Source organism: Vulpes vulpes, chromosome 14, assembly GCF_048418805.1.
Source record: "Vulpes vulpes isolate BD-2025 chromosome 14, VulVul3, whole genome shotgun sequence".
NCBI classification, from domain to species: Eukaryota; Metazoa; Chordata; class Mammalia; order Carnivora; family Canidae; genus Vulpes; species Vulpes vulpes.
The window spans coordinates 76,075,093-76,095,068 of record NC_132793.1 but is presented as its reverse complement, the minus strand read 5'-3'; the positions used below and the strand labels follow the sequence as shown (position 1 = coordinate 76,095,068).

Below are 19,976 nucleotides of genomic sequence, written 5' to 3'. Positions count from 1 at the left end.
TTACAGGTAATGCTGGCCACCTGCATGAAGCATGTCACTGTCCCCATCCACAAGGCAGCCCCCTACCATACGGATCACTGACCAGCTGCTAAACACAAAACATTAATTTCACTGCCAAAGGCTGCATCTGTGGACCTCTGAACCCCACGCAGGTTGTACAAGCTCCATTCACCATCCTAAGTTAGGTCTACGATGGCAGGATATTTGCTGGGAAAACTGGAGGGAACAGAAGTGGTCCGGCTGTAAATACCATCTGCCTACTGGCAGTACAGGAGAGACAGGGAAGGCAGTGGCCAGGCCCTGAGGACGTGGACAAGCTGGCTTCTCCTGCCCACCACCACTCACTGCTCCCTGACCACACTCGGCACTTCCAGTCCCCTTGCCTCCATCCGCACTCATCCCGACCGGGATGCCACGGTCTTCCTTCACGCCTTATGGAAGCTGAGTCATCTTTAAGGCCCAATGCAAATGTCACAGCTCCAGAATGCCCTCCCCAAATGTCAGAATTAATTGTTCTGTCTTCTGTCCCCAATACTATCAGCTTATCACAGAAGCAGTAACTTCTCTGCTTGTCTTCTCAAGGCTGGACTGGGAACTCATTGAGGACAGGGACACCGTCCTACTCTTCGCTGCTCCACCGTCACACAACAGGTCTGAATGGTGAGATACCAGACAGCTTCAAGGTTTTATCCACTCATCCCCTAAATGACACCAATAGAGCAGCCAATAGGATATTAGAGGATAATTTCCATTTCAAGATGTGTCCTCAAGACTGTTGTGTAACAGAGAGGAATCAGAAAATAACAGAAGGGTTCTTTCTGAGGTGCACTAAACAGCTTGGATTCCATCTTCTTTCCTTCCCCAGGAATTCCCCAAAGCAATGTAGATGGCTCTATTCAGACTTGGCTGGCCACAGATTTCCGTCAGATTTTTGTTTTCTTCCAGATCTGAGTGCATGGAAAAAACACTGTAATTTCCTTGTGGGCCTATTATAATTCTATAGGCTGATTAGCAATGAGGAAACCTCAGCCCTGTAAGAAGCCCTGACAATCCAGTTGTTCGGAAGCCTTACCAGCTTTTTACTGAGATACGATGTGTGATTTTAGGGTCAACATCTAGACAAACTCTCTGAGATCGTCCCTACATCCTCCCTTCTCCGTTTCAGGATTAGTGGTATCAAATTCTCAGTATTTTAAATTCTTTATATCTATCAGACTCTGATAAAATGAATACGCAACTAGCAATCTCTCTGCATGTGCTTTGTTTCTGAGGCCCTGAGATGTCTCCAAGTGAACTTGTCTATCGCAGTCAAAAATGTTAAAGCAGTGCGCTCAGCAGGCATCATCAGTGCCCCCATGCATACGTCTCATATCCCTTGGGTGCATGCTTACAGCAAGCACCCATGACCGGCACCCAAGCAGACAGCAGGCCTTACACGCTGGCCTCAAGAGCAGCCACCAATCAGTGACGGATGTGAGGTGGAGGTGACCTCTCTCCCAGCTTGCTGGGGCCTCCAATGGGCTGGTTCTGAAGGATGCCTCCTAAAATTCACCAGGGATTCAGGCCCAGGTGCCCACAGCAGGGACTTGCTCAAAATCATCTCTTTATTGCCTTTCATCTCCTGGCTAGCTCACATACCTATTCCCTTACCAATGTTCTCCAGGATTACCTCACAAACAACCTATGTGTGCTTGAATCCTAGTCACAGGATCGGGTCTAGGGGAAGCCAATTTAAGAAAAGTCCCAATACTGAAGCAACCTGATAACCAATATGGGAAGGCAGATGTACAGGGACACCTTATACTCAAGTATAGTGAATATTCACAGTAAATAAAACACTGTCATGGCATATTCATGCTGAAGAATCTTTCTGTGTCACAGTCATAATGAGCCGGACAGCCTCAGGAAGTGAACAGAGCTGTCTTAAATCTCTGGGAATTAGTGTGTTATATGTGTTCTAAAAACAGACTGGATCAGTGGCTGTTTCCAACTTCCATGGCATTAAATTTCCTTTTATACTTCCCAGCACCATATTTCCAATAAGCCCTGGAAAAACGTACCCCTGGGGAAGGATACTTTGCTATCTTAATAAAGTCTTTCAATCCTTAGGAGACAATTCACCATATTTCATTCTCAAAAATATTAATTTTACTCCCCCAAAGAATCTTATGAAAATATTTGTATTTCTTGCCTGAGTTCCCTGGGAGGTGAAGTTGAAAAGCTAGCTAATAAAGGATAGCTCCAATATTACAAAAAACAATACATATTGCAATATGGAAATAATTAAGATCCAAAGGAAAAAATGTCAAGCCCTCAAATCAAAAGCCCTTTAGCTAGAAAGTAATGTCTAGGGGTTCTTGTTTGACTAATATGTATTAGACATTATTCAAGGCATACTTCGTTTTAAAACAAACAAGTAGATACCAAATTCAAGTTTCTGCAAAAGGCAAATTCATGGATGAGGATTCACTTCATACAAAAAATTCACAAATATCCCATTAAAATACCATGTCCTGCAAAATACCAATTTTATTTTAGAGAAACCTGAGGGATCCCTGGGTGGCGCAGCGGTTTAGCGCCTGCCTTTGGCCCAGGGCGCGATCCTGGAGACCCGGGATCGAATCCCACGTCGGGCTCCCGGTACATGGAGCCTGCTTCTCCCTCTGCCTGTGTCTCTGCCTCTCTCTCTCTCTCTGTGACTATCATAAATAAATAAAAAATAAATTTAAAAAAAAAAAAAAAAAAAAAAAAAGAAACCTGATTTTTTTTTTTTTTTTAAGATGATATCTAGTTGGGAAAACACACATTCGTTCCTTCTAGGAGTGTGGCCTGGACCAGGGCAGGAAGAACAGGGATGTAGATGAAGCATTATGAAGGAGGGAGAACTCATAGGTCTTCATGGTACCCCTGGGATGTGGGCAGTGAGGTGAAGAGGGGTCTCAAGATGTTGCTCAGGTGTCTGGCTTGGTAGATGGACGGTAGTCCTTTTTGCTAGGAGACAGAATTGAGGCCACAGAGCCAGGGAGAGAGAAAGAATGAGTTCATTTTGCGGCACAATGCATTCTGAGTCCCAGTGGGACACCAGGGGAAGACCTGTAACAAGCCGGTGGCTATCTGGGCCTGTAGCCTAGAGAAGGGGTTCGGTCTGAGGAGGTCTGGCCCACAAGTGGCAGCTGAAGTCATGGGGTGAGTCAGATAATTTGGAGAATGCAAGGAAGAAAAGGAAAAAAGGGAGAAGAGGATTCCCTGGAAACAATGATAAGAAGAGGAAAGTCAGCTAAGTAGTCTGAGAAGAAACACCAGGGAGTAGCAAGTATGAATGACTTCATGGGGTCGGTGAACACTGAGCCAGGGTGTGTGTTTATTGTGAGTATTCTATCAATGTGAGCTATACCGTGTCTGCCCTGCACAGGCAGAGGGGAAGGAGAAGTACCTGGGCAGGAGGCAGGGTGATGACTGGGGTGCCCACAAGGTCTGGTGCTCACTGGATACAGCTGACTTTGCAGATGCTGACAGCCCTGACCAAGAAGTCACATTAGAACCTCCAAGTGTATTCTCTTTGGCACTTCCACACCTATTTTCATCTCAAATACAGGATAATTTTGTATACAATTAACTATTACTGAGAATACAATATGTGCAAAGTTATGCATCTCAATAACCTTTCTAGGAAAATGGGTCAAAATTATAAACATCACAACAGTCATAAATAAATGACAATTTCACCTGAAAGGACTTAATGAAATAAAAAGAAAATATGGGTGGCTATTCTGTTGATGAAAAACATTCAATTTCATTAAGTAATAAAAACAGCAAGAATTAAAATAAGGTGCCATTCTTACTTCCCAAACTGGCAAGGATTTGGGTCCTTAGGGATCCTTATGGTGTGCTAAAACAAGGACTCTCTTTTACTGCCAGTGAGAGCCCAACTTTCCTGGATATATTTTTAAAACTGAACAAACATCTATAAGAGGACAATCAATGTTTATATTCAATGATTTTTAAAAATGTCAAATGTCAAAAATAGAAGGTTAAGATGATTTACATATTTATCATAGATATAATTTTCAACCAGTGAAATACTTTAACAAGAAACATCTAATGATAGAGGGGATATGAATATAGTACCCTATAAAACAAAAAATTAACTGTAAAGTTGTATACAAAGTAAGCACTCAATTATATAAAGAAAAGTATGTACAAAAAGAGACATTTTTTGGAGTGTGGCCACTAGATTGGCCCTAAGGAGACTGGTTTTCTTTTCTCCTGCATGTGTATACTTTTCTGTTTGAACCTGGATTATTTTGATGATTGGTAGAAAACACACATAAACATCTTCTGGCAACTCTAGTCCAGCAATAATAGTATACAAGAGTTGTTGCTCAGCTTCACAAGCCTACCAGTGTCTAAGGCACTGGGGAAAATAGGTGTGAGCTTTGGGCAGCTAAAGAATGACCTATACTTTGAGGTGTACTGATCACATAAATATGCAAGCATACCAGCAACTAAAGAAAAATAGAATTCCTTTAGGTTTGCCCAAGTGACCTTCTCTACAACTACTCTTATACCAAAATGCCTGACAGTTTCCAGAAGGAGAGACTTACATGTACCTGCCATAGGGTGTAAGTGGCCAGTAAGCTGGCCCCCCTGAGCGTGACTAAGAATGAGAAGCCCATGAAAGCAGTTGACTAGCATGCCAGGCTGGCTGTGTCCTTCCAGTCCAAAACCAGCCCATGAATATTAGGAGAAAAATGGACTGAACTTCAACTGAATTAGGAACACAGTTAGAGAATGAAGCAGGAAAAAGAAATGTGTTGATGAGGCAACAAGACAGGAACCAGCTCTTGCAGATTAGTCACACTAGATTTCTAAAGTGAATTCTCAGTCATATTTGCCTTCATTACATGAAAGAGATGACCTAAGCTGTGAGTTAATGACAGGAAGAGCCCATTTCCTAACACAACTTGGCTGCGTATATAGAATAATTTGGATCAAAATCAGGTACATTTCTAAGTCCATCTGAGCTTGCCAATTAGCTCTTAAGAGTTTTTCACAGGCTGTTCTGGGCTGGTAACATAAGGTACAGAGATGGGGGGCCAATCCCATCCTTACAGCTTGCCTGGCACCCTAGCCCTCTGAGACGTGGTGAGCAGCTAGCTGGTGGCTCTGGGGAGGCTGGCATCTTGAAGGACAGACAGGACCACTGTATGACTAGTGGTTCCCGCTGGTACTAGAGCACAGAAAGGGAAAAGATTACAAAAACTTTATTTTGGCTTTTGAATGACTCCAGAAGGGATTGTAGATTAAATCAACATTTAATTCAAAAGAAGCCAGCTTTTGTTAGAAAGTCAGCATGAAATTTCAAAGAGCAGATTGGGTGTTTATGGGGGCAAGATCTCAGAACTTGAGAGCTATACTACACTGCCTTCTTTGGTGGTTATGGTTTGACATGAGAAATGATCAAGATAGATACAGCTCTGACTTAGCTACGTTAACAAGCTTCGTGTAAAAGCATACAATGTCATCTTACAGTGACTGCGAGGGAGACCTCTACACCATCCCAATGCATATTCATTCAGATGAGGTGTGTTCAGCACCTTCCTTTCAAGGAGCAATTTACAAAGTGGATCATGGAGGTGAAAAAGCTTTCTCTATGTAAGGATCGAGGCATTTCTTTGTGTAGGTGGAATGACAAGAGGAGTACCCAACTGGAACCAAATCTACCTGATGGAGGAGCTACACATAGCCTTTTTTACACAGACTTTAGCATTTGTTCATAACAAAACTGAAATGAGATCCAGAACATCCTTGTGGACTTGTTCCATCAGATGGAGGACCTGAATTCTCTGTGGAATAATTCATCAGAGAGGTCCAGAATTCACAGGAAGATGGATACTCTCATCACATCAGCACTGAGAAGAGCTCCTTGCCACGTGGGGGAGCATAAGAACCCCCAACTTCACCCATCCTCTCCCAAACAGATAACTTTTTCTACTTCTCAAAAGAACTGAGGCCAGTACATGAGAATTCTCTTAACACCCATTCCTCATACTTGAAGCTTACTATGGCAAAACTACTCCTATCCAGAGAGCTGTCCCAGCTCCCATCCAAAGCTAACCCGGGACTGTGCTTCATTCGGTTAGCTGCAGCCTTGCCCATCTGACCCTCCAAAGCCACCCTCTTCACCCACCTAGTTTCTTGCCAGCAACACTTTCTACCTGGTATCTTAGCCTCTGGTCAATCTGCTAGCCATGGTGCCTTCCAAATGTCTAAGCTTGCTCTTCTGCTGAAAAGAGCCTGTATGGCTTCCCAAATTATAAATGGGCCACACTCCTAAACTCTCTTATAAACTGGAAGTTAAACTTAAGCCTACATTCACTCCTCCAACTATCCAACATTTAGTGAGCATTTAGCATACGACAGATACTGTGCTGTGCTGCCCATCAGGTGCCCAAAGTAGAGTTCTCTTCAGAGGATGCCATAAAACTAGCTCTACAGTCTAACCACAGACATTTATCTTCCGTCCATTCAACTGATATTCACTGAGCACCTACTGTGCATCAGACATTGTAGTGGACACTGATGATATAATAAAAGACTCAGACCAGCCCTCAGAAGTTCAGTCTACCAAAGAAAGCAACTTTTCATTCTGTCCCTGCTGAGAAGAATCCTCAGCACTCTCCTGTCAAATGGCACAGGTCTAGCCAAAACTTATCAGAAAAAAGGCAAGCTGTCAACATGTAAGTAACAAAGCAGAAAAAGAACTGCTTTCACTTTAAGTCTTCAATATATACAATTACTTTGACTTGCTTTTTTAAAGTCTTGAAAACCACAATCTTATTTTTACTTTATTTTATCGTTTTCCTATCCAGATACTATATATTTAATTCAATTTACCCTCAGTAAAGGAGGAAGATTATTACACCCTCCCCTATTAACGGCTTCCAAACTACTGGTGGGAATGAATTCTATACTCTATTCCTGGAACTTAAAAACCTCAATGTCATAACAGTTAAACTCCATGCAAAGAAAAGCCACTTTTTGGTGGCTAAAGATTCTTTATGAAAATGTGGTAATGGCTTGCATTCAATACAGAAATATCAATTCCTGGAGAGAACAATATTGGAAAGTAAAATTTCTGATTCCTTTACTTCGTCTGGGAAACTACAAGGATGGCAATGTATTTGCCATGTTTATCAAAGGCATGTGGTGTCACAGATCAAGTACACACAATGGAAGAATGTTGATAAGGAAAGTGGCTGGTGTTTATTGGCACCAACTACCCAAGGACAGAATCAGAACTTAGGAAAACTCACCACCATCACCATCAGCCAGCCAGGACTCAAACCCAGACCAGCACGATTCCAAGTCAAATATTCTTCCCCCACCTCTGAGAATATACTTCAGTGTCACGTGGGGGCATGAATGAGAAACAAAAACACTGATGATCCTAACTGTATCATCTTCTCATGTTTTATACATACATTGGCGACAACTAAGAATCTAGCAAGCCATCATTCCTTTGAGAATATACCTCTGTATTACTGGTACCATAGTAAGAAGAGAGTACTAATTCACTATAGGTAGTTATCCAGTTCCCTTGGATGACAGTTCCTAAACTGATCTCCTGGGACATGTCAAAATGTGACCCTGGGGTCATGGTATCTGCATCAAATGTCAGAATTAACAATCATCAAGGAAACAGAATATTTAGCTGAAAAGTAGTGTTTGGATTCATATTCTGGTAGATAGTGGTGAGTGTTTCCCTTGGCCCATTTCAGAAGAAAGTGGAAGAGAAAGGTCTACGGCAAAGACATCAAAATTGAGCCTCAGGTCATATTACATAAGGCCCAGGCACATCAGCTATGTGCGTTGTTTTTTTTTTTTTTTTCAATTCTCAATATTTAAAAATATCCTCTAAAAAAATAAAATAAAAATAATAAAATAAAATAAAATAAAATAAAATAAAATAAAATAAAATAAAATAGAATAAAATAGATTTATTCCTCTAAACTACAGACTGTGAACAAACACTTTAAAAGGAGAAAAAACATCATTTTCATAATCTTCACGAAGATTGGAAAAAACTGTTTTACTTAATAAATTAGAAATTACCCTATTCTTGGGGGATTCCTGGGTGGCTCAGCAGTTTGGCGTCTGCCTTTGGCCCAGGGTGTGATCCTGGAGTCCCAGGATCAAGTCCCACATCGGGCTTCTTGCCTGGAGCCTGCTTCTCCCTCCGCCTGTGTCTCTGCCTCTCTCTCTCTCTCTCTCTCTGTGTGTCTCTCATGAATAAATAAATAAATAAAATCTTAAAAAAAAAGAAATTATTCTTTCAGGGATCTTCTAAAGCATCTCTGTCTAATGGAAATATTATGTGAGCCATGTATGGCATTTAAAAATTTTAGTAGAAAAAAAAATAAAAATAAATAAAAATAAAAAAAAATAAAAATTTTAGTAGAGGGGCACCTGAGTGGCTCAGTGGTTGAAAGTCTGCCTTAGGCTCAGGTCATGATCCTAGGGTACCTGGATCAAGTTCTGCATCAGGCTCCCCAGAGGAAGCCTGCTTCTCCCTCTGCCTATCTCTCTACCTCTCTCTCTGTGTCTCTCATGAATAAATAAATAAAATCTTTTAAAAAGTAAATAAGTAAATAAAATAAAAATAAAACTTTTAGTAGAAATATTTAAAAGGAGGAAATTAATTTTCTCTATATATCCCAAATATTATAATTTTAACATATAATCAATATATATAAAAAAGTATTAAAAGTATTTTACATCCTTTTTTCCTAACACTAAAACTTCAAACTCTGCTGTGTACTTTGCACTTAATGTACATCTCAATTCAGCTACTAAGTTTTCATCAGAAATACTTGACCTGATTAAACCATATAAAGTATACAGTTGAAAAAATAGATCTGCCTGCCCAAGTTGCCTCAAATATGCTTACAAGTTTTCCAATAACTGAAGTGACATTCAGTTCTAAATTTTCAATGAATCAAAATTAAATAAAATTAAAAATTCAGTGCCTCAGTCACACTAGCCATGATCCAAATGCTCAACAGCCATCTGGGGAGGGTGGCTACCACAATGGGCAGTGCAAGGCTAGAGTTCTCTTTTCACTCATTTGGTCAATTCTAGCAAGAATTCCCCCAGATGGGGAAAGATTCATTTATTCATGAATAGAAAACCAAAGAAGACCAACTCCCAATGCCTCACCCTTCTGATGAGGTAGTCCCACATTGCAGAATAAGGTCATTCTCCATTCATTCTGGAAAAAGATGATCCTTCCTGATCTAAATAATGTAACATCATATAAAAAGCTCAATAATCCAAAGTACAAACTCAAGATATTTTAAAACCATGGATATTTTTTCAAGTCAAATCCTCTGCGTCCCTTCTTGTGTCCTGCTGAATTTTTGAGCATATTTATTGAGATTCACTAGGTGCTAGTTCCATATGCCGCACTCTACACACAATACATCATTTAATCTCACAGCAATCCTGTGAGACAGGTGAGAGTCAGGGAGGGTGTTAATAACTTGTTCAAGGTCATACGCCTAATTATAAGGTCTAGAGCTGGGACTCAAGCCCAGAAAGTCTGACTAGATTTTTTTTTTAAACCTGCCCAATAGAAGCCCCCTAATACCTAATACCCTAATACCAACCACATACCCTAAACTCACACTTTTCAAAGATTTCTCCAGAGCAGGCAGGGCTGAACAGAGCGGGTACTACAGCTTGACACTCTATCAGTGAGGCATAGGAGGCACGTGGCACAGCACTTCCTCCATCCTAACCCAGGGCTCCTTCCAAGGGCCCTGATGTCAGGAGGACACACAGGAGGTACTTGTTGCTGCTATCTTTGCTTCACTGAATCCTCCAAAGCACTCTGGGAGGAAGGGGTATCCACACATAAGGAGAGAGGAGTTCCATCAGGCAAAGGAACATGCCTTAGGTCACACAGCCAACTGGCACCATACCTGGGATCCCAACCCAGGTAGTGTCCAGCAGAGATGGACTCTCAGCCTAGGACCACCTGATGACAAGGCTCTCCTTAGACTGCAATGACTCTTTGTTCAAGAGAAACCTATTCAACAAGTTGATATGCTGTGAGTTGTCAGATTTCTTCATAATTCACATACTGTTATTTCAGAAAAGCCACTCTTGTGTCTAAGTCAAGTTTTATTGCATTTCTATGGGATGAATTCATAATTAAAAAAAAAAAAAAGACCAACTGAATTTTATCTGGCTAAATCGTCAGAGAGGGGGATTTCAAGGATGAACATGACTTAGCTCCTGAAGACACTGGCAGAATGGAATTGGCTATTCCCTAGAGCTGGATTAAACAGGCCAGCCTGGCAGTGATCCAGGGTGACAACCCACAAAGGGGGACTAAATCATCACTGGAATACATGGGAAATATGGAGCCAGTTAACTCGGGTTCACATGCGACTCCTTACATAATGGACAAAATGGCAATTGGACCTGTTTCCGCTCAAATAGACAGTGCCTGGGATTAGAAATAAACACACTCCTCACCAGCACAGATCTGGCTCTGTTGAGAATATTTCTCCTCATAGAACTGTATGAGTGAAAACAGGCCTCACTACCAACCTCAACGTCCCCTGGCTGACAGGCATCTGAAAGTCTGGACCTGAGCGATGCACGGCAGAGTGTTACTATTAATCAAATTTTAAACAGGCTTATGAACACCTGCTTCAGAAAAATCACATGTAATAAATCCCTTATTTTCAACATACAGGAAAAGATATATGTTTTTTATTAATAGTCTTTAGTAATAGAAAATCAGCTTCACCTACTCCCAGTAAATAAATATGGAACAGTTATTTAAGGATTGTCAGTTTGATAAGGTGCCAATGATTAACCTTCACAAGACACCACCCAACCTGGGTCAGCCCTGGCTTTCCCATGAGAAGGAACTTTGCTCAAATAATTTTATAACTCACAAGTGTTTACAGTTCCCATTAAAAAAAAAAGAAGAAAAGAAAAAGAAAAGAACCCAAGTTGCTTAATCTAACCCAAGCAGTAGTAGCTGTTAGAACACTTTAATAACATATTAGAAATCAATAGTTTAATTCATGATATAAAGGCAATTTTTCCTTCCCCAGAATCTGTAATCTAAAAAGATCACCCTTCCACAAATGAGATGGTGTCTGTGAAAACATTCTGTGAACTCACTGCATACGGCAGAGCCTCCAGGAGAGAGTGCCAGTGGGTCCCAAATCCAACCCACATACCGGGCCCCCTTAGCCTGAGTCACACCCTCCAGCTCCTTACAAGGCTTCTAGAGAATTGAGTTGAATACTGTCTGCTTTTTTTAGAGTCAGAAATGGATCAAAGTCTTTCAAAACAATTATTTAATTGATCTCCTGAATGCACACCGTAGGAGATTACTCAACCCCTATTATTATTACTAACATTTTCCAAAAGTGACCTTTATAAATCAGAATCTATAGACTCCATCATACATCACCTATTAGTCAACTGTTTGCAACTTTTATTTAGGCAATTCCTCTACCTGAGCTGTCATCAAGTAATAAATCTGGGTAATTTGAATTGGTCATCTCTACTTCCCCTTTCACAGAAAAATGGTAACAAATGGTGAAACCCCACAGAGACTCAAAAGGAAAGACAATATAGAGTCAGCTATGCGCATTAAAAAGAGCTATAAAATTTGTTTACGAATGGTGACAGAGAACCTTTACAGGGTCTTTGACAACATTTGTGTGTGCTCATCCAAGAGGTATTTCTAACCAAAAAACCCCCAAAACAATAACAAAAACTAGTATTACCATTCAAGGTCCAAAAGTTTGAAACACTGCACCTCTTTCAAGAAGTAATTTGCTACCTACCTGGAAAGTGTATCCATAGAATTATTATAGTAAGGGTATCTGATTTCAAGTACTTACCTATTTTATCTGCAGGAATGCTGGGAAGTCTCAATGAACAATCTCAGAAAAATGCCACCTGGAGAAACCAATTGGAAAAAAACTCAGATTTTTTTTTTTTTAATGTGAAGAAGACTTAGCATATAATTTTTATGTCTCATTAATAGGTGATGTTTCAAATATTGGCCCCCAGGCAGCATGTAGTTAGTTCAACTTGCACTAGAACATAGCCACTTATTCTTGGGAACACTGATGTACTAACACAGGATTCAAACCAGTGATAAACCAGAAAAAAGAGGAGAGCAGTGGGGGAAGTGCAGCCCATCAACGTGCACCTTATTACATCCTTTCCTTTCCCCTCACAAAGAGACCAACTTGAAAACACAACACATGTCCTTGAGGGCACTTTATAAATAGTCTTAAAAGGCTCAAATAATCCTGAAACAAATTAAGAATGAAATATATAATTGTGAATGAGGAAACTACCCTGGCCTTACTCTATATCCTTTTTGGTTACTCTGTTAACTTTTTTTAAAGCTAAACTCACAAGGATATCCAAGATTGGAGAAAGGTCATTACAACTCTAACACAGTTAGCATAGGAATCAAGAGATAAGAATTTATTAAATGATTATTCAGAAATCAAGTATTTCTTTTGGTGTTCCCAAAGCCTTCTGGTAATCTTAGAAAATTATAAGCCTATTAATATGTTCACAAAATAAGAATCCCAAAATGACCATTCATGATTGCTTTAAATATAAATGGAACAAATTTCTAACACAAAATATAACAGTTACTATTTGGTGGAAACACATTATATATTAGCATAATGTGGCATCAGATTATAATCTTTCCAGATAGACAGCATGTCCATTGACAGTTGAAGAAACTAATGCTGAAAGAAGCAGAGAAACTTCCCTAGCATCACAGAGCCCCAGGGTTTCCAAATCTCAATCATGTCATCCTGCCACATGGCCCCTTGAAAACACCTTCTACTCTAGACGTGCTGATCTACTCATTACCTCTCCAGAGAGAAACCTGATGTTCCTTAACACAAAACTTCTGGAAAACAAATCAACTGGCAGATAAAATTAATTTGTGCTTTTTGTATGTTTAAAAGTAATTTCTTCATTTCAAAATGATCAGCCTAATCATGCTATTTAGAACTGTAATATAACATGGCATAGAAGTAAAAATGTAGGAATAAGGAGTTTAGAGTTCAAGAAATATTAAATATACAACTAAGAGTGAAGTGGCATTTTTAACTCCAGGTAAGAGAGATGAAACAAAATATCTGACAGCCTCAATTCTATTGATAAGCAGAAAAACAGGAAAAGTCTATGTGCTCATTTTCTAATCACAAACTCTCAAATACCCCATCATCAAATCTTGATAATAAAAGTCTGTAATATCAGGCCACAGATATCCATATTTATATCCAAATAAGTAGTTCAACAAAAGCAGCATCAGGGTTCATCTAAACTGGACCTGAGGCTCAAAGGCTCCTCTATCTAAAGACATCATTTTAGTTCAATAACAAACTTGAAGATACTGAACAACAGTCATTGGGTTTCACTTTATAAAAATTAAATACACAAAAGAATTCTGAATTCATAAGGATCTTTGTTATAATAGCTTAAGGGAGTTATGATTTTTTTAAAAAGGTTCTTTATAAGTTAATTACTAGTTAAATTCCAAGCATTTCCCACAATTTAATTTTACCCCTGTAGGGAAAGTCACAGGAAGTCATGATCAGTATTTTTATCTGAAAACTGCCTTTGTGAAGTAAACCAGTAGGATTATTATAAATGGGTCTGTTGTGGTGGAGCTCTTGATCAACATTTCATTACCTCTCAAAGCTGAATGGGTCACAAAAAACACTGAATTAGCATAGTTCAAAATCAAAGATAACATTTGAAAAATCTTTTGTCACATACCACGCAAAGTTCTGGACAGTTAAGAAAGATCTCCAACCTCTAACAGTAATAGAGAAGGCAGGGTCATATCCTGATTCCCACCTAAAGCTTTCCAAACTCATGCTGCCAGTAAAAGGCACTTCCTAGAATAAACAGATTTGGTCTGAAGCTCTGAATAAAAAAAAAGGCATTTGGGAGTAAATTCTCAGTATCATATTAACCTTTTCTGACAACAAAGTCCTACCTTGTGAAACCACCAAAATGATCAGAAAGATAAAACATGTCAATAGGTATTACAGTTATTTTTATTTATTAAAAATGTCATTTAAAAAATTCAGTAAACTAAAAATAAACTAAGTCATAGATGCCCTCAGAAGTTCACAAGAAAAAATCACCGTTATTAGGCATTAACTGTCAGGCACTGTTCTATGTACTTGATGGGAATTAACTCTCTTCTCACAAAAATGCTCAAGTAGGTACTAATATTATCCCACTTTAGAGATGAAGAAGCAGGCACAGAGAAGTCTCTCAACGTTCCATGGCTTTTAAGAAGTGAAGATTCAAGTCCATATGCATGATCACATTTAACCTGAAATTAACTATATTATAGAGGCAGGGCAAACAGATTTAGCCCTATTTTGAATTTGAGGGAAAATGAAATTCTGAAGAGTAGAGACAGACTTCCCCCCAAATCACACTGCCAGTTAGCAACATGGACAAGAAGAGAACCCAGGGCATCCAACTCTACCCCTAGTGCTGGGTTTTTTTATTTGCTTGTTTTTGTTTTAAGTTCTGTTAATCAACATGTGACTCGGTGAAGACAGTGTATCCTGCCTGTAACCTCTGAGAAGACACTTCAGAGTCCTCCCAGGGGCCGGGGTGACCACAAGAAGACCTAGCAGAGCGCACACACGAGTATCCTCATGCTGCCATTTCACCAGTTCCCTTTCCTCTCTGTGCAATTATGTTTTTCACTTACTGGTTAACAAACATAGGGGTGCTTATAAAAATCAGAAATAGATGGCTTTATTATTTATTATTCTCTTATCTTCATTTCTACAGATCAGTAGTCTCCTTGGCCATTTAAGTGAGTTATAACCTAATAAACGCAGGCATTTATTCAGCAAGTACCCTAAATGAAATTAAAACCACTGTGATCTTTGCACATTAAGGAGTTAAAAAGTTCAAACTTCCCATTCATCTCCATTCCGGTCGTATGCCCTCGATTCCACTTCCGGAGATGGGAGATCGGAGGAGAAACAATAGCTGCCTTGAGTCTTGAGTGCCTGAGCACAGCACCCACGTGATAGGCACCAGCTCTTATTTATTGAATTGAATTGCCAAAAACAGGAAGCTGAGTTGTAAGACCCCTTTCTCAGTTATAAATTTCTATGACTTGAAGTGTGCCGACTTGAATTGTTTCATGTTAACTCTGTAAAACTAGAACCAAGAAGTGTAACTTATTTTTGGAAGTTGTAAGGCTAAATTTCAGCTCAACTGAAAAAAGAATATCACGCTAAACAGAGTGGCCACGCAGAGGTCCAGTGTGCCTCTGGGGTGGGGGTGGGAGTGTAAGACACAGCAGCTTGTGGTCACAGAAGCCAAAGAGGGTAAACTCTCAATTATTGTCCTATAACAGAGAAAATTCATTCCACGAGCCCTGCAACACCCATCCTTGGTGAGAATGCTAGTTCCATGGCAGGGCACTGTAGAAGTTAAATGACACTTCACACCTCATTTTCTCATCTGACCCACACAATGCATAGAAGGCAGTTGGAGTGGTGGTGTGGGGCAGATATCATTTGGTATTCCTACTTTACAGACTAGGAATATGAACCACCTAAGCTGAATCACACAATTAGTAAAGGCTAGATCTTTGCAACAGCCAAGACCTGTGCTTTTCGACCATCACACTTATTCATCAAGAAGGAGGGCAAGGATGGGCCGCAAAGACTTGAAGCATGAAAATAAAACCGAAGGAAAATGAGCTGAAAGCAAAATAGGAAGAGCCCTAATTCTCTTATAAACCACTCTACCTCCACCTAAGAAGTATTCTGTGTTTTTAGTAGATAACTTTCTGGGTTTTGTTTACTTGGGTCAACTACAGGAGTAATTGTCCAAATCCTACTTTACTAAGCTCTACTGATATACCATATGCTTGTATAGGCTTCATATTTTAAGGGCAGTTTGTGGCAGCATAACAGACACAAAGAACAGTGTCCCGTTTCTGCATCCAAGGCATAAACTGTTGTTCAAGAGATTAGGCCGATTTTTTTTTTTTTTAAGTCAATGAAATACATAGGCTCTATTCTGACAACAGGTCCAAGAGAGCCACACACTTGGGTCTGACAACAGGAGTTGAACAGAAATGGTCAGCCGCTAAAAACTGCTGAACCTTCAGGATTTCTAAGGAAAGACATGAGAGTGTCAAATTTCACAAACCTGTCTACAAGCAGAGGGAGTGGCAGGTTGCCAAAGGCTGGGCTGTGTTAGCTCATGTGAACTGCTAGGAACCTGAGCCTCTGCACTGCCCGCCCTGCCACTCAGCCACACAGTGAATGACTCAGGTTCAAGTTTCTAGAGACCTTGCAGTCTATAAGCCAAATGTTGTTAACCACAAAAACTTCCTTTAGCTCTTAAGGAAGGAGAAACTACTTGATTCAAAAATCATATCAACATGAAGCTGTGAAAGGGTAAGTTTTCAAATATCTGAGACCAGCAGAATAACCTGCCAAGGTGCCAGCAACAAGTCAGATTCAATTATAGTGCCTTGTGACATACCAGGTTTGCGCGCCACGTTCATTCACATAATGGTTAGCCTTTCCCCAACATTTAGTTACAAACCCACTGGATCAGAAGCTCCTTGAGACTAATACTTCTAGCTTATGCCTTTACATATCTCCCACACATAGCACAGTCCATGGCACAGGGTAAACATTTCATAAATGTTTATTTAATAAATAAATGGATGAGTTCCGACATAGTCAGAAAAGGAAGGATAGGGAGAAGAGAGAAATATGGGGTTGATAGGATGGAGAAAATCATCACGCAAAGAATGACAGCTGGAATTCCACAAGGAGAAAGTAAAAAAGGCAAAGGATGAGTCGGCAGGCATGGGAGGAGCATGGGAATAGTGGTTACCCAGTCTATGCCGCGGGAGTCCTTAAGTGGGTGTGTTTCAAAATACCAGGGTCTGGACCAACCTCCCGATATCCTTGGAACACAAGTGGTGGAAGACAGTAACAGGGCCAAGTGTATATAATTAAAGAGCTCTTTTGGAAATTCTGCAAAATGCTCCTCTGGATGACAACTACTCTTAATATTCTTGGCCTCTTTTTTTTTAACCTTGAATACAGCTATGTGATCATTTTGCAAGACAGACACAGTTGTGAATACTGTTGAACACTAGTATTCAGCAAACCTCACCAAATACCTCAAGCATCTGTTCAAGAATAAGTCAATTAAGATGAACAGACACAGGTCGTTATGGGCAGACAGGTGAGCGCAGCATGCTCAGAGAGTGTGCTGAGGTTAATGGACAGCCATGCAGGTAGCTTGGACTGTAAGTGCTGACAAGCCCTTTCTCTGTTTGACATTTCTCAGCAGTCTGCATTCCAAATCTGGGCATAAACTTAGTAAAGACCAATGTTTCTGAAAAACAAATGCTAACATTAAACTAGAAATAAATGAAGGCTACATATTAAAAACCTTTCCAAAGAGTGTAATATGGATACACTCAGGTGAGAGCATAGAGCAAGTGGAGATGCTGCTCCCAGGCTGCCCATTAGCATCCCTTAAAGTCCAGGAATGAGCCCATCTGACCTGTGGGAAGACCCGAAAACCCTTGTATGGTGTCACCTTCACACAGGTAAAGCCCACTGAGGGGGCATGGCTGCTCCAATTTCAAGACAGTCTAACTCACCATTCTGGAAATGGATTTGCAATGTCCTAAAAATGAAGGAAAGAATTCCGAGTCTCTGCATCCAAGCAAGGCTGATTCTAGTGGTGAAAGACAGTTGGCTTTTGGAGGCCTGGCTCCCCTATCTAAAATATTTACCCCTTTCATTACTTTGTGTATGCTAAAAGTATCTATCTGTCCATTATTTTATCCTCCCCTAGTTAAAAGTGGTCTGTTGGGCACCTATTCCCCACCAGGCACCAGGAAGACCAAAACCAACAAGGCATTATTTGCTGCTCCCATGGGAAGATGATACTCTCCTGTAGCACTGGGCAGTTCTCAGCCCCGGTGCCTCCTGGGACTTCCATTGCATGAAGGCTCTAGTGGCATCACATACATTGCAACACACACCAGTCACTGCTGTCCCTTCCAGGTGGACTCACATCTTCAGCTTTGGTCTACATCACCAGTCTTTGAGCTTTTCCAAAACCTTGACATTAGTGAGCAAGTAACAGGATTTTGGTGAAGCAGAACCAGAAAAGAGGAGCTTCAGTTACCTCTTGGGGAGCTCAGAAGGTCTGTGTCATTTCAGGAGGAGTGAGGATGTCTTCTGAATACATTTTGGAGGAATAAAATCACTTCAACACAAATTGAATGAGGACAGTATGACTATGCTTTTACAGCGTGCCAGGGAAAACTTTCCCTGAAAGAAAAAAAAATCTGTCAATTGGAAAAAAAAAAATCATAACGTGGGGCACCTGGGTGGCTCAGTCAGTTAAGTGTCCAACTCTTGGTTTCAGCTCAGGTCATGATCTCAGGGTTGTGAAATCCAGCCCTGTGTCAGGCTCTGTGCTCAGTGCAGAGTCTGCCTAAGACTCTCTCTCTCTGCCCACCCAAGCTCAAATAAATCAATCTTAAAAAAAAAAAAAAAAAGTAAGTTGTTTGTCCACTAGAATATAAGCTCCATTAAGGCAAAATCTTTAATGTGCTTTAGTCTGTGCTGTATAGATCCCTAATACCTGAAGTGGTGCTTTAGACACAATGAGTTCTTAATGAATATTAGTTGGTGAATACATGGGTGGGCAGATGATAATGTCTTTTTTTTTACTTATTCATGAGAGAGAGAGAGAGGGAGAGAGAGGAGAGAGCAAGGGGGAGAGGGGGAGAGAGAGAGAGAGAGAGAGAGAGAGAGAGGCAGAGACATAGGAAGAGGGAGGAAGAAGCAGGCTCCATGCAGGGAGCCTGATGCAGGACTCAATCTCAGGACCCCAGGATCACGCCCTGAGCCAAAGGCAGAGGCTCAATCACTGAGCCACCCAGGAGTCCCAATAATGTCTTGACCAAAACCAGAAACCAAGGGAAAAAGGGAGATCAGGTGAGGGCATGGGGGGAATTTTGTACATGGAGGCTTTTAAGCTTGAAGAACCTGGTTGGGCAACCACATAGCGAGGATCCCAGTAGGCATGGTGGGAAACTGAGGAAAGGTTAGTGAGGGTCATATAGTTTGGGAAATTAGCACCATATGGGAGGTGTTTGAAGCCATAGGTAAGGGTGAGATGACTCCCAGAAAAGCAGTCAAGGAGTAAGGTAAGAGTTGGCTACCACACAGTAAAACAAGTAAATAAAAGATGGTATCCACCTTACAGGGATATACGTACTAACGGAATGAGCGTATGTGAAATACCTGACCTCTCTAGCTCTCTGAGGCTCAGCCATATTACACAGCAGGTGCTCAATAAATACTTAGCGAAGTTGCGGAGGCCTCTCAAGTGCCATCTTATTTCATAACATTTGGGCATAGCATGGGGGCCAGAATTGTATGTTTACACAAGGCTGTGTTTTCTTTTTGGAGGACTTTGACTTACTCCAGTCCCATCAAAGACTTAAGAGATTCTCCAGCATTACCTACAGCATGAAATAATGCTATCTTCCCTTTCATTACCTAGCAGGGGAAAGAAAACAGGCAGGAACACAGTAACCAGAAATGGGGTATAAAAGGCAAAATCTCATTCCCGTGAGGTCCATGGATATGAATGTCTACTGTGGTAGGAGCATCGTAGTTACAGATTTTAAAGCTAAATCCACAGGGAGAAAAACTTGCTGCCACAGACTAAAAAAGTAGCAACAAATGTGGCATTTGAGCTAAACTCAAAGGATGAGTTAAATGTAAAGGTCCAATTTCAAGAAAGAAAGAAAAAAAAATCACTGGGTGGCTTAGGTGGTTTGCTTTTAAGTTGGTGACTAACTATAG

The 19,976-nt window shown here is 40.6% G+C and overlaps 1 protein-coding gene across 9 annotated transcripts in view; it reads right to left on the bottom strand.

The window, feature by feature from the left end:
• The window catches only part of LHFPL2 (LHFPL tetraspan subfamily member 2), a 153,743-nt gene that overhangs the window by 66,674 nt on the left and 67,093 nt on the right, over positions 1-19,976 (bottom strand). For 5 of the 9 annotated variants that reach the window (XM_072736943.1, XM_072736945.1, XM_072736944.1 and 2 more), the window contains one exon: positions 11,934-11,991. The exons of 3 other annotated variants lie outside the window; for them this stretch is intronic. The gene's annotated coding sequence lies outside the window, so the exon portion shown is untranslated. Of the gene's footprint in view, positions 1-11,933; positions 11,992-18,282; positions 18,308-19,976 lie in introns of those variants that run through there. One more of the 9 variants, XM_072736947.1, reaches the window with a different exon arrangement.